The sequence below is a fragment of the Gopherus flavomarginatus genome, chromosome 3, assembly GCF_025201925.1.
Source record: "Gopherus flavomarginatus isolate rGopFla2 chromosome 3, rGopFla2.mat.asm, whole genome shotgun sequence".
NCBI lineage: Eukaryota > Metazoa > Chordata > Testudines > Testudinidae > Gopherus > Gopherus flavomarginatus.
In genome coordinates this window covers 23,727,682-23,741,840 of record NC_066619.1, presented here as the reverse complement: position 1 = coordinate 23,741,840, position 14,159 = coordinate 23,727,682, and the positions used below count along the sequence as shown (strand labels likewise).

The 14,159-nt window shown below is 41.7% G+C and overlaps 1 protein-coding gene across 1 annotated transcript in view; it reads left to right on the top strand.

Moving 5' to 3' along the window:
• Positions 1-202: 202 nt before the first annotated feature.
• PDZD2 (PDZ domain containing 2) overlaps positions 203-14,159 on the top strand; it is a 319,956-nt gene continuing 305,999 nt past the window's right edge. The window contains exon 1 of the mRNA XM_050944620.1: positions 203-334. The gene's annotated coding sequence lies outside the window, so the exon portion shown is untranslated. The remainder of the gene's footprint in view (positions 335-14,159) is intronic.

The window sequence follows — 14,159 nt, the reverse complement described above, 5'->3', positions numbered from 1 at the left end:
GCGAAGCCTCTAAACCCAGCCCAGCCCCCCAACTCGGAGACCTGCCGCGGGAGCGTCTCGCCAGCGCGGGGGAGGGGCCCTGCAACCCCGCCCCACCGGGAGAGCAGGTGGGGAGAGACCCCGCAGCCCTCCGGGGAGAGCGCCAGCTCCGACCGCAGCCCCGTCAGCCAGCCCAGCCCGCCTGCCAGAGAGGAGCCGCCCCCAAACTTTGGGCCGGGAGTACTGTGCTCAGCCCGCTGCTCAGCCCGGATCCCCCGCTCCCTGGGACGGGCAGGGGGAGCCCAGCGCCAGCGCCTGGGACTGGCCATGGGGCCGTCGGACCTAGTGGCTGGAGGTGAGTGGATCCCGTTTTGCTTTGCTCACCTCAAGCAGAGGATCTGTGCAGGAATAACAGCAAATGCTGGTTTAACAGAGGAAGGAGGCAGGGAGGGAAATCAAATGCATTTTTTATTGTGGCTGGTCAGGAAATGTAACAGTCCTGAGATCAGTGGTGGTAGAAATCAAGGAAATTAAGTGACTCCCTTCCCCATAGCTCTGTTCCTTTTCTCTATGCATCCAGTAACTTCCTGGTTCCATGGACATTTCCTCCCCCCAATCTCTTCTTCATGTATCTATCTGTAGTTTGCATTACTGCTTGCTAAATATATTGGGTGTTTACTGTGGTCTGCAGCTTCCAGACCTTTGTGTGATTTCACCCTTTATAACTCCTAGAAAAATCACTGGTGGCAGTACTGTCTGTACTGCGAAAGCCTGGGAAAACCTTTCCACATCTAATAGAACAAAACTGAATAGGACAGAAGCAATATGTGTAGCAGGGGAGCATTTAATAATGTGCACTTTAATTTGTTGGAAATCTTGAGTCCTTTAGGGTAGTGGAGATGCAGAGACCAGTGTCCTTCGCCCTCCTGTCTGGATACAAGTGCCTGGACTCTGAGTCACATGCTGTTGGAGTAGATCATTGATACACTCACAGATGGTACCAAGCAACAACCCCTGCCTTGAGGATTTGAATTAATTCCTCCAGCATTGTTTATTTTAATTCATTTTAAAATTACCTTCATGGCTGTCCTTCAGTGAAAGGGAATCTGGGGGACATTAGCAAGCAGGAAATCAGTTGTATTTTTTTTAAAGCAAGTAATTCCCTATATGCAGCAATCTAATAAAATCATACTGCGTGAAACATCTGGCAGGTTTTTTTTGGTTTTTTTTTTTAGTGCCAGAAAGTAGTTTGTGTCTTTAAATACATTTGTCTACACAAACCAGGCATTGATATATACAGTGGTGTAAGCAGCCCAGGAGGAATTAAAAAACCATAACAGAAGTAGGAGGAAAACATGAAGGGCTGACCTTAAAACCTAGAGAAACAGAAACACGCAGAGTTATATGCACTGCCTGTCTTTCAGGTGCAGAACTCTGTGCCTGTCTTATGATGGTACAGTCTGTTGTTGAAAGCTCCCGTGTCCCCTTAAAGATGCAGTAGAACAATTATTCTCTACCTTTGGCTCAGGACCCATGTGTAAACCTTGATAGACCCAGTATATAGTTCATGTTAAAAAAAAAATGACTCACTAAATATTTCTTAGCCACAATATGTAATATACACATTAATGCAACAAGTACTAAATAAGTACATTGGGCATATCATAGTGGTGGCTCCTGTCCTACAGGAGTGGCTGTGCTCAGCTGTCCACTCCAGGCTCTGTGACCTCAGGTTTCACCTGGCCCCAGTTTGTGTTAAAGGTGTTGAGACCTGTCATGTGTGATCACAACACCACTCACTCGAATTTGGCCTGGCCAGCCCCCTTTCATCACAGCAGAGGGGCAGCTGGGCCAAACCTGTGGAGTGCTGTGACCTTGCGTGTCGGGTCACAACTCCCGGAGCAGGGTGCTGAGCCCAGCCAGCCCTTCGGGACCAAAGCCACTGTGTGTGGGATTAGCTTTCCATTTCCTCCTCCCACCTCCACCCCCCTGAGGCCTCTCACCCTCACTTCTCAGGGCCAGATCCTGACCCCTACCCCCCCTACCCCCGGCCTTCTATACAACACTTTACACATTATGGTGACCTAGTTTTAAGTCAGTGCTCTGTAGAATAAAGTGGGATCTCACTCCATCCTTAATTTCACCTATTCTGCCTATCTGTGCTGTTTCTATGGAATATAAGATCTCTTACTACTGTAAAACCCTTCCAGTACATCAGTTTTCATGTATTTCCATGCATAAGCTGTCATCTATTGCATCTTTATTACCACTTATTTGCAGAGTGAGATTGTGTGCAGTGATTCTTGGATGTGCAGCACAGAGGGTTATAGCTCATGGAGAATTGGCCAAAAGCCACCTTTGCCTCCAATTTTGTTCCCTCCTGATTCTGGTCTCATTGGGAATTGAAATGATGCCTGACATCATTTAGTTGCTGTGTCATAATATGCTTTAAGTTAGAGCAGCACTGACTGGCTCCTAGGGATGGCACTGGCAAGAGTATCCACTCCCACATGCTCCTCTCAGTCATATAATCTATTCTTGGCACTCCCCATATGATGGGGTTTATGAGGGGCCTGTGTAGGGCAGCTTATGGCTGTCCTACATCATTCCTGCACTGGAGGAATTCTCTTCCATCCTGTTAAGACCTATAGCCAATGGGAGAATCCCTCCCGAACTTTCACTACAGAAATAATCTCCTGAAAACCAGAATGCACAGTGTGTTTATAAGACTTCTCTTAATGTATATATTTATTGGTCCAAGTTTTATTTGTTTGGTATTTAGTAAATATCACTGACAGTTTAAAAATCTTCTGAAAAGGTCGATTAAGGTGAGTTTTTCTAGATTAAAAGACTCAAAATGGCTCCTTTATGATTTTTTGCAAAGTGTCTACTTTTTGTGTCCCTTTACTTGCCCATCAAAATTGCAGTCCACCATAAAGTAGAGAAACACTGACTCATGCAAAAAGAAGCTTTTGAGAGCAGCAGTAATGAATTGTTGCAAATAATGGCAATTTCTTGAAACAGACACAGTCTTCTGACTGTGAAGCTGATGGAGGAAAAAATAAAACTTATTGATGGAGAATACGAATGTTCACTGTCTACCTGTTAAACCAGCAACAGAAACGTTCAGAAGTTACCAAGGTCTGGGAATATTACTTGTCCTGCATTCTTCACCAGGATGCTGCATTCCCCTAAGGGAATGTGTACATATCCATTTTCCAAAAAGGGCAACTGAGGGACAGAGGTCAAGTGACTTTGTAAGGGGTATAAGGACGTCTGGAAAGTTTTGCTCTCTGAGGTGGTAGAACTGTTTCCTCCTCACTAGACCACAGTATCCATCATCCAAACTGCTTCAAAGCTCTTTATTTAGCTAGACCAAGCTCCTGTCTTAGCTACTCAGCATGAAAGCAAAGGTGATCACTGGGGCCCAATTAAAAGGTTCTGTACAGCTCAGTTTCATCTGAATGTTTGTGGTACTGCAGCCAGCATCTCACTAGCTCTCCCCCAGCCTTGCATAGTTGAGCAAGACGGTGACAAAATGGAACTGCTTAAGCTTCAGGGCAGGTGAGCAACTGCCCAGTATCGCCCCATGATCCTCTCTGAAAGAAAGAAAGAAATGGAGCAACTCAGACATGACTTAGTTCAGCCCTGCCAAGGTCTGCAGAATGCTTTTGAAATCTTAGGGTTTTTTTTTTTTTGTTTAGCTTTAAAAAGTAAACTGACTTTTATCTTCAAAAATCAAAGTAAAATAACATCTGTGAATGAGTAATTTGGCTGTTGTTACTGTTTAAATTATCACTGATATCAAATGAATTTCACTTCTTTAAAGGTCAGTTGAGTTGCAATGAATTAAAGGCTGTGAATATTAACCATTCAGTGTAGAGAATAAAGTCTCATACTGGAGACATACTTCTAAAGCATTACTGTTGTCCAGTATAAGAGTGTTCTTTTGTTGCGTTTTCTGGTTACAGAAAACATATATATCATTCTCATCCCTAAGGCTTCCAAAGCCTTTCACAAAACCTATTGTATATTTAAAAATGACTTGTTAATGCATCATTAATGTTACACAGTTAAAATGGCAGAAGTCAGGAAATGCAAAAGGTGAGGTTCCAACAGCAATATTAACTTGGCTGTACTACACATCCTGTATGTTTTTATAGCATAAATTTTATGATATAAACAGGAATAGGTGGACAGCTGAATGTAACTAGCAAAACAGTATATATGGGCAGTGTGGCTGAGTCCACATGTGATAGTTGGTTTTTATGTATAATCTGAAACATGAGACCTCCAACCGTGCAGTGCCCCCTAACACCATTCTGGAAAATATGTTCAGTAATGACTCAGAGGAATGTGTTACTTACTGGATTGCTGACAGTGGTTCCTGGAGCACACTGGGGTTTCTTATAAATTTTGCTATTCTGGAACTGACCAGTCTCCAACCCTGTTCAGTTTGAGAGATCAGAAGGATCCTAACAAAAGGTTGTAACCACTTCATCTCCAATTACTCTCAGCTGCCAAGTAATATTACCCACTGACAGAGGTAGCAGTTCATTAGGCCAATTCTCAGTAGATTATATGCAAAAAAGATGATGGAAATGCTGTATTATAATTAGATAATCTGAAATAGACCATACCAACCTTATTAATAGTCTGTTATAATTTTAGAAAATAAAATGTTGTTTGAGCTTAACAGACTTTGTTGAATCTATGAATTATAGCATTTAAGGCCAGAAAGTAACATTAGACCATCTTGTCTAGCTCGTGTGTGTCACTGCCATTCAATTTCAGCCAGTTATCCCTGTATTGAGCCCAGTGTTTGCATACAGACTATCATAACCCATTATGGAGTGTGTAATCTTTCAGCAGTAGCTCCTTGACCATAACCAGATTGACCAGTGTGCGTGATGTTCATCTGTGATTACATTCTCTGGAACGAGATACCAAAATCAAATGAATGTTCACTTTTTGTTAAAAGCTGCATTTTATTTAACAAGAGCCTTATGCACTAACAAACTGACAAATCACATCAAACAACCTAATAGTTTTCTTTGACAGAGTAATGAGCCTTTTAGACAAGGGTAAGCAGTAGATGTGATATAGCTCAACTTTAGTAAGGCTTTTGATACTGTCTCATGTGAACTTTTCATAAGCAAACTTGGGAAATATAGCCTAGATGAATTCTGCTAGAAAGTGGGTACACAACTGGTTGGAAAAACTTACTCAGACTAGTTGTCAATGGTTCACAGTCAAGCTGGAAGGGCATATTGAGTGGGGTCCTGCAAGGATCTATCCTGGGTCTGATTCTGTTCAATATCCTCATAAATGATTTAGACAATGGCTTAGAGAGTACACTTATAAAGTTTATGGACAATACCGAGCTGGAAGGGGTTGTAAGTGTGTTGGAGGAGAGGATTAGAATTCAAAATGATTTTGACAAACTGGAGAAATGGTCTAAAATAAATTTGGACGAAATTCAATAAAGGCAAATGCAAAGTACTATATGTAGGAAAGAATAATCAATTGCACAAATGCAAAATGAGAAATGACTGCCTAGGAAGGAGTACTACAGAAAAGGATCTGGGGTTATAGTGGATCACACACTAGATATGAGTCAATAATGTAATACTTTTGCAAAAAAGCAGCAGGAGTGTTGTAAGCTAGATGTGAGAAGTAATTCTTCCACTCTACTCAGCACTGATAAGGCCTCAGCTGGAGTATTGTGTCCCGTTCTGGGCCCCACACTTTGGGAAAAATGTGGACAAATTGAAGAAAGTCTAGAGGAGAGCACCAGAAATGAGTAAAGGCCCAGAAAACATGACCTACAAGGAAAGACTGGAAAAAAAATTGGTTTGTTTTCTGGGGAAGAGAAGATTGTTCTCATGTCCCCCATCAATCTTCCAATATGTAAAAACTTGTTACAAAGAGGAGGGTGATAATTATTTCTCCTTATCCGCTGAGGACAGGACACGAAGTAGGAGACTTAAATTGCAGCAAGGGAAATTTAGGTTAGACAATAGGGGAAAAACTTCCTAACTGTAAGGGTAGTTAAGCACTAGAATAAATGATGTAGGGAGGTCTAAGGACCTGTTAGTCACTGGACAAACATCTGTCGGGGTGGTCTAGATAATACTTAGTCTGGCCTCCAGTGCAGGGGACTGGACCAAATGACCTATCAACCCCCCACCCCGAGTCCTACATTTCTGTGATTACTAATTTTTAATTTTGAGTTATGAAGCTTCAAGGGGGAGTCTGAAGTAGCATAATTAGGGAAGAAAAGAGAGCTTTAACTCCCTGTCTAATTTTTTTAACATATAAATGTCATCTTAAAGTGGCTTGCTTTTGGCACAACATCCCCAATAAAAGGTATGCTGCTTGAGAGCTGCTGTAAACTACACCATCAGCGTTTATTTTCATTATCTCTTGGTCCAGATGGCATCTTATTTTAACATTCTATGCTGTATTCTAAAACTTGTTAGGGGATTAATATTGTGGGTTTATTTCAGTCTTGTTTTGTGTGTTTTGGATAAATCCCACTTACGGCTGAAATGTATTTTTAAACTATTCTTGACAAAATTTTGAAATGACATTAAGATTCCTTTATACACTGAAAAAACAAATCAACTATCTAAAATGTGGTTACTAAAATTGCTTAAGCATAACGTTATCTTTTAATAATCTAAACACTGGAGATGGAGTCAAACTCAAACACTGGCTCCAAATTCCTTGATCTCTGGGAAGGTCTGGATCTGATTCTTAGACTTGGGCCCATCTTTGCTAAGTAGGAAAATCAAGATAAAGTGGCATACAATTTTCAATCTCATCATGGTGAAATGTTTAGTGTCCTCAATTATTTCACTGGAAGTTGGAGGCACCTTGCTAGATTGTGCTGTGAGAGCTCACAGACTGAGAAGGATTAAAAATTGGGAAATGGGTTTGACAATCAGCTCCCTAACTAGACATCTCTGAGCCTCCTGCCGTCTTAGTGAAAAGTGACTACGTTTTCCATACTGGGTCTCGGGTGTGAGGTTGTCAGTCAGTTTCCCTGTGGCAGGCACTGAACGATATTTGTTAAACCAGTCTTAAAAATGTGCTTTGTCTGTGCTGTTAATATCCAGACTTCTTTAAGCTCTTTCTATTCTGCTCCTCTTGCTTTGTTTTCTTCCCAAACTGAAATCTGAGTAATTGGCTGTGGCATTTTGAGAAACCCAGAATATCTTGCTGATGTTTCAGTGTGACATGCATTATGTGAAACTGGAGCGTAAGTATCCTAACACTTGTCATCTGGGAGAACGTCATATATATTATATGGACACATTGATGCTTAGGATCATGATGTAAACTGAAATAGGTAATGAATCAGTCAAAGGCTCTGAGTGCAGTTATAATAAATTTAAATGCATTTTGCAGAGTAAATCTGAACTTGACACTATGACAACTGCAGAACTAAGGAGAATATCATCACTGAACCTTTCCCTCTCCTTAAAATCCTGATTAAATAGTTAGACTTAGCATTGTGCTCTGAAGTTCAGCAGATCTGGGCTCTGTTGAACTGAGTCACTGGGAGCATTCCAGGGCTCAGCTGCCCTCTAGTGAATACCCTGTTCCACTAGCTCCCAGATGTTACAATTTAGGGAACAGCACCGCAAGCACTCAGCTCATCTTAACAGTGATGGTATAATTATCTTCTGATTAATTTCCTGCAATCCCTCTGCTTATGAGCAATGATGACACACGGAAAAGAGCATCTAGGGGCCACCATACTGATTACCGAGAACAGATTAGTAAATCCCTATAGGTCAGCCATAGCGTGTTCCGTCACAGAAACAGACTTCCAGTGTATTTGTGATCCAGATGTTCATGTTCATTCCCAGGGTGCACTATTAAAATGGGTCTTCTAACCTGTTGCGGGTGGTGGTGAAACCTTGATTCCAGCAGTGTGTAGATACTGATTGGGGCTTCTGAGTACAACCATAATGCAAACCAGTAATCATAATCTGGCAGTGAAAAGGATATAATACAGCCTTACTTCTCCAATCCTAGCTCACAAAATGAGTCTAGAGTGTGTTGAAAAGGTTCATCTTTAGGCATTGAGCTAGAAATCATGGTGGTTGGGATGGTCTTGAGCCAACCTAGATATATTCTCTGTACAAACATTTATATCCTCCTTGTACCGTCAGCACTGAACCAATCAAGAACTCAGAGATCAAAAATGGATTCTAGGATGCAGCAGGGTGGCCAATATTTCTCCCCAAAGTCTTTTTCTTTAAGAACTCACAAAGGAGTGGTGGGTAGACTAGCCTATCCCCTTATTATTTTCTTCACCAATTAGGCCTGGTTTCTGACACACCAATTTTGGTTCAGTGGGTTCTGCGTCCCACACTTCCATTGTTTACTAGCATGATCTTTAACACAGTCCTTGAGGCAGGAGGCCTTTTGGTTTGGACTAATTCAGTTTTTGTCTCCCTTTTGTACCTTTTCCCACCATCATTTGTTCTTATAGGTTATTGTGACTGCTGATGAACTTCTACTCATTTTTTTAGAGTTGTGCTCATAATTAGGGTAAATCTGTAGGCCCAATTATCACAACAAATCTCTATATTAAGAGAATCTCCATTTTAACTCCATTCTGGGACTTTTGTGAAAAGTGGACACTTTTTAATCAAATCAGTTTTTTGAAGGGTCAGATTTAAGATGAGGTGCAAACAGCACAGTTATGCCACTTCCCCGATTTTCCCCCAGTTTATGCTGAGAATACCTGTCAGGTGATAGTAACGCTGCTGTAGTTACCTAGCACTACTGTCATCCAGTCGGTAAATTTGATGGCCACCAAACTTAACTTAAACACTGCAAGTCAAAGACTAAAGTCCCTGTCACTTGACATTATGCAGGCTGAGAGTTGAATCCAGACAAGTGGGACAGGTATTAAACATTAACCATTTGCTTTGCCTTAGTGCAAGCATAGAACTAATAATTTATCTCCTTTTTCCCCACCATGTTAGGGCTTGCTAGACCCAGGCCCCTGAAAGTAACTTCATCAGCTATCCCTTCTTTCTATTCCCAACTCATTCTTACATTGCTCAACTCTGTTGGCCACTCTACGTAGTCGTCCAAGGGACATGGTGTGGAATTTTGATAATTTTCCAATCCAGCAGCAACCCATGTGCCCCTGAGACCACAGAGCAACCTAATCCTTCCTCCCTTTACCCATCTCCTTACATCACAGCAGAAAATACAGACACTTTACGTTTAATTCACCTTCTACATCTGTTCTGGAACAAACATAAAAACATTGGAGGGGTCAGCCCTCCCTGACTGATATGGTGGTGCTGCTGTCAGGTGTAGGGCTGTGTTCAAACAGTTGCATTTGACTTATTTTGAGGGGCTTTCTTTGGTCCACGGCTCTGCCTTTCATTTTGTGATAGTGTGCGAGCCAGAGGATTTAACTCTGTGCATTGAACACCACCACGTCTTAAGTGCTGCAAGTCTTAGCCCCCTAGAGAACTGGGATGGAAAAGACCTGTTGAGTCATGCGGTCCATCTCCCCTGCCCTCTGTATTAGTAAATGGTCTCTTCTAATAAAACTATACATCTCTAATCCACTTTTCAGCTTTTCTAGGAATGGTTCTAGATAGTTGTTCTATTGTCAATAACATCATAGAAAGATGTGTAAAAGTCTGGTTATACAAGTGGCACATCTTGATGCCTAGAACAATCGCTGTTAAAGAATAAATTATCTCATCAGTGGGGACTCTGACTCCTGTTTGATGAATTAGGTGCATCCATCCAGAGAACCTACTGCTAAATTGTTCATTATTTTATACCTCCATTTGCTTCTCAGTCTATTTTAAGTGGATAATTGATTGCAGCAATAACTGAAATAAAGCAAAGAACCTTTACCTTTAGACTAATTAGGCTAATTTTAGCAAGCTCCGTGTGAAGGCAGATGGAATGCTCCAGTTTGTAACAGGACAAAGTTACTGCTTCATCAGTTTATGAAACTCTCCAAAGCATTTCATGTTAATCAAAAGGGAGAGGGGGGGAATCATGATAATGACATGTCAGAATGAACTGGAGTTCAGAGTTTGCTCATAAGATGCATAATTCCTGTATGTTTCTGTGATGCTTCTGGAACTACGATTCAAAATGCAGTTTTCAGAAGTAGTACCTGATGTTCAGGGAAAACAGCTGCATAAAAACACTATTGAACTGGCATTCTGTGTCTGTTTCTTATTTCCAATATTTTCATAGTAGACTCTCTTACACTCCATATGAAAAGTTTGAGGGGGAGAGAAGAAAACCTTGTATTGAAATACTGTATTCATTATTTATGGACCTTATTGAACCCTGTATATTGTTAAAAGGTGATAATCCTTCTCTACCTAACACAGGAAAGGAAGGCTGGGTTGTTTTTCCGGTGTTTTGAGATCCTCCATAGATATTCTCTAATAGTGCAAAGAACTTCTATTATTGGAATGGTATGACACAGCCTTAATATTTTTTATGCTTTCCCTTAATGCTTGGTTGGGTATATTCCTGCTTCAGCATATAGGCAGGGGAACTTAAATCCTATAATCATGAATGGAATTTATTTATCTGCACAAGGCAAAACTAATACCCTGTGTGTAGTAGTTGCATTAACATTTGAATCATGTAAGCCAGGGACTGACAACCTTTTGGCACGCGGCCCGCCAGGGAAATCTGTTGGCAGGCCGGGACGATTTGTTTACCTGAAGTGTCTGCAGGTTCGACCGATTGCAACTCTGGTTCGCTGTTCCAGGCCAATGGGGGCTGCGGGAAGCGGCGGCCAGCAAATCCCTTGGCCCGTGCTGCTTCCTGCAGCGCTCATTGGCCTGGAATGGGGGACCGCAGCCAGTGGGAGCTGTGATCAGCCGAACCTGCAGACGCTGCCGGTAAACAAATCGTCCCGGTCTGCCAGTGGATTTCCCTGACGGGCCGCGTGCGAAAGGTTGCCAATCCCTGGTGTAAGCAAATGAAAAAATATGGGAAAAGTAAAGATTTGTTGTATTCTGGATTCTGTTTTGGAAATAGATACTGGAAGGTATTAATTCATCATTGTTATCTACTTTGTAATAACACTAATATATAGTACTCTGCATGTGTCTGACAGAGAACCTGCTTATTTAATGATCTTTACTTTGATTTTTTTGGGTGTAGAACTTCCTTTAAGAATTTTTGTAAGCTGCTGAGACCAATACAGTCAGTTCTTTCAAGTTGCTGGTTAAAGTATTGAATTAAATTGACAGGACACTTCACAGACTCTTAAGGAATTTGAAGGTGAATTATGTGAAACTTACATTTTTTTTAACGACTGAAATCAAGACATTGCTTTCTGAGGACAAATGGTGTAGTGTTTCAACTGATGATCTCTCCATAAATGTTTCTCTAACACTTTCCATTCTGCCAGGGTAGTATCATTAGATTCTGACTTTGTTAAATCGAGAGAGTTATGTTGCCATTTTTGTTACAAACCTCAGGCTCTTGTGAGAGCGCTCTGATGTTTGCTTTAAAAATGAGTGGTCCTGACTGGGCCTCAAATCGTCAGTGGTGTTCCCAGCTGCACAGGCTGTGGCAAGTTGCTAGAACATCAAGTTATTGTCTCTCCAAAATTATGTTAGTAAGGACTCCTCCCCGGTGGCTATTATGGGAGTGGCACCTAAGAACCCCAGTCATGGACCAGAACCCCACTGTGTTAGATGCTGTACAGCAGAGAGTAAAAAACCCATCTCTACTCCAAAGAGCTTCTCACAGCCTCTTAGGAGAAGGCTGCAGTCCCTCCCTTTTGCTGCCATTGTCATCACTGGCTCAGTTTGTTCTTCCTCCACCATGAAAAGAACCTTTTTTAGCTGCTGAGGCACATGGTTGGCATTTATTCCTTCCCAGTATAAATAGTCAAACACACACACATTACAGTTTCAATTAAACAACGTTGTTTCTTCTCTCTTTCTCTCGTTAATGAATTGCAACAAAAGCAAGAAAAACAATGTAATGAAGAGTTTCCACCCTATTCATCTCAAGGTAAGGACTGGACAAAGACTCGCAAGAAATTGATGGGGATAAACTTTCATGGCAGAGTTTCTTGAGGTTTCCTTTCTCCCTATGTTGTGGAAAGCTGGACGAGAGAGAGGATTCATTTCTTGTCCTTAAGTCTGTTGGCCAAATTCAGAGGTGATGTGTAAACTGGTATAACTAGATTAATGTAAATGTGCTAAGATCCTGCTAGACCTGTTTTGTTTTCACTTAACAGTGTGTAAGGGAGTCTAACTGGGAGTGCTGGGAGCCAGAAGAAGGCCCATGAAGACACACATTAGCTGCTCTTCTTGCTACTTTCTGCCCAACTCTCCTCTAGCCCCCGAGTGTGTGAGATATAAGGCCGATGTGGCAATGACATGCATGCAGTATCTTCAGGGACTGTATTCTGCATCTTGGGAAATAGTTACTGCGACTCCTCCAGGAACTAAAAACCCTGGGGGTAATTAATGCACAATCTCTAGGCTGGTGGTGCAGATGTCCAGCCTTTGAAGTGGTGCTTCAGGGAAAGAGGGGCAGTGACTGGTTTTGCCTGTTTCAGGAAGCCTGCCTAGAACTAAGAATTTGGGGGTATAAAAGCTGAGTTTTACACAAACTTGAGTCCTTTCCTTTTCATTCAGCAAATAAACATGACCTTTTTGTACAAGGAATAACCCAACCCTATGGATGGGTTGGAAAGACTGGAACTTGCCAGGGTCGCTATAGGACTGATGGGGAGCTGTGTTTAGATCCAGGTTTTATTTTATGTGTTTTCTCTCTGTTTTTGTCTTTAAATAAATGTACTGTGCTTTGAAAGAGCTGTATGGTCAGCGGTACATTGGTACCCTTGTCTTTGGAGAGAAAGCAAAGAGCAGGGGCTAGACCTAGACCTGCTTGGGGATAATCACCGTGAAATGCAAGAGGGCTTCAGCCTAACCTCCCAGGGATGTGGATCCCTGCCCAGAGAGAGGTGACAGCAGAGACCTGAGACCGGCGAAGACATTCCTTGAGCAAACTATGGAGGAAGGTTAAAAGAGCAGTTCCCCTGAAATTGTGACGCACTCTTGAGGGAGATGTAAATTACACTGGTAATAGGTATAAGCATAAGAAAATTGATTTGGCCTCCCTATGCTGTAATTTACAACATGCAGGCAGGCTGTTGTAACAGCACATGGTAAATTGCAGGAGCAGGGCCCAAGTCAGTTTCAAAAACAGGAGTTAAATGTAGTTGCAGGCAGGGTGCCCTGCCACTGTAAAACCCCAGAGAAACTCAAACACATTTTTCCTTTTTTCCCCGTCTCCTTTGCTGTGCGTAAAACCAATTAAAATAGGGGAAACTGGCTATATAGAAGGTGCAGTGCACTTACTGTACCCAAAGTGCTGCCAAAAACACAAGAAGGGGCAGAGGATGCAACCCAGAAAAAATGTTTCTCTCTCCTCTTGTTTGTGTTAATAGTAGATGGTAAAATTTTTGAGACAGAAGTGTGATTTTTCTTTTTTGGATGGTGTCCCTTAGAAAAACAAACACGTTAAAAATGTTTCCACAGACGTTTTGACCAAATCCAGCTCACAAACTAGTGTGTCTCCACTGAATACACTGGGCAGAATCTGGCACAAAGTAAAAGTAATTTAAAATTATAAGAAGCTTGGATTAGTATGAATTATTAAGATAACAAAGGCTCCCGAAAGCCAGGAGAAATGACGGCATATTCACACTCTGTTTTCAACAGGAATATTAATTTTTAAGTGGTACAGTTCCCAGTCCCCCCTATTCCCTTTCATTGTCTCTGTTCTTGAAGTTCACTTCGTTTTTGTCACTCCACTGTACTGTTGAGAGTACAGCACAATACAGACCTCGGCACATACAAACTGAACATTCACAGCCATGATGTCCTAAAATGAATGATCAGATTCTGTTATGTGCACATGTATAATGACACACCTGCAAGAAGCACTAGGCTCTTCATTCTATCCCTGGTGAGATCATATGCATACTTATTAAAGCAAGGCTGCATTACATTTATGGTGCTCTGAAATGAAGTTGCCATTATATATAGAGCAGTTACTCTGGTTTGGCAGGATAGAGGCATGAAAAGGCCATGGTGATAAAAGAATAGGGAGCAGAAGAGGAGAAAGAGAAGATTATT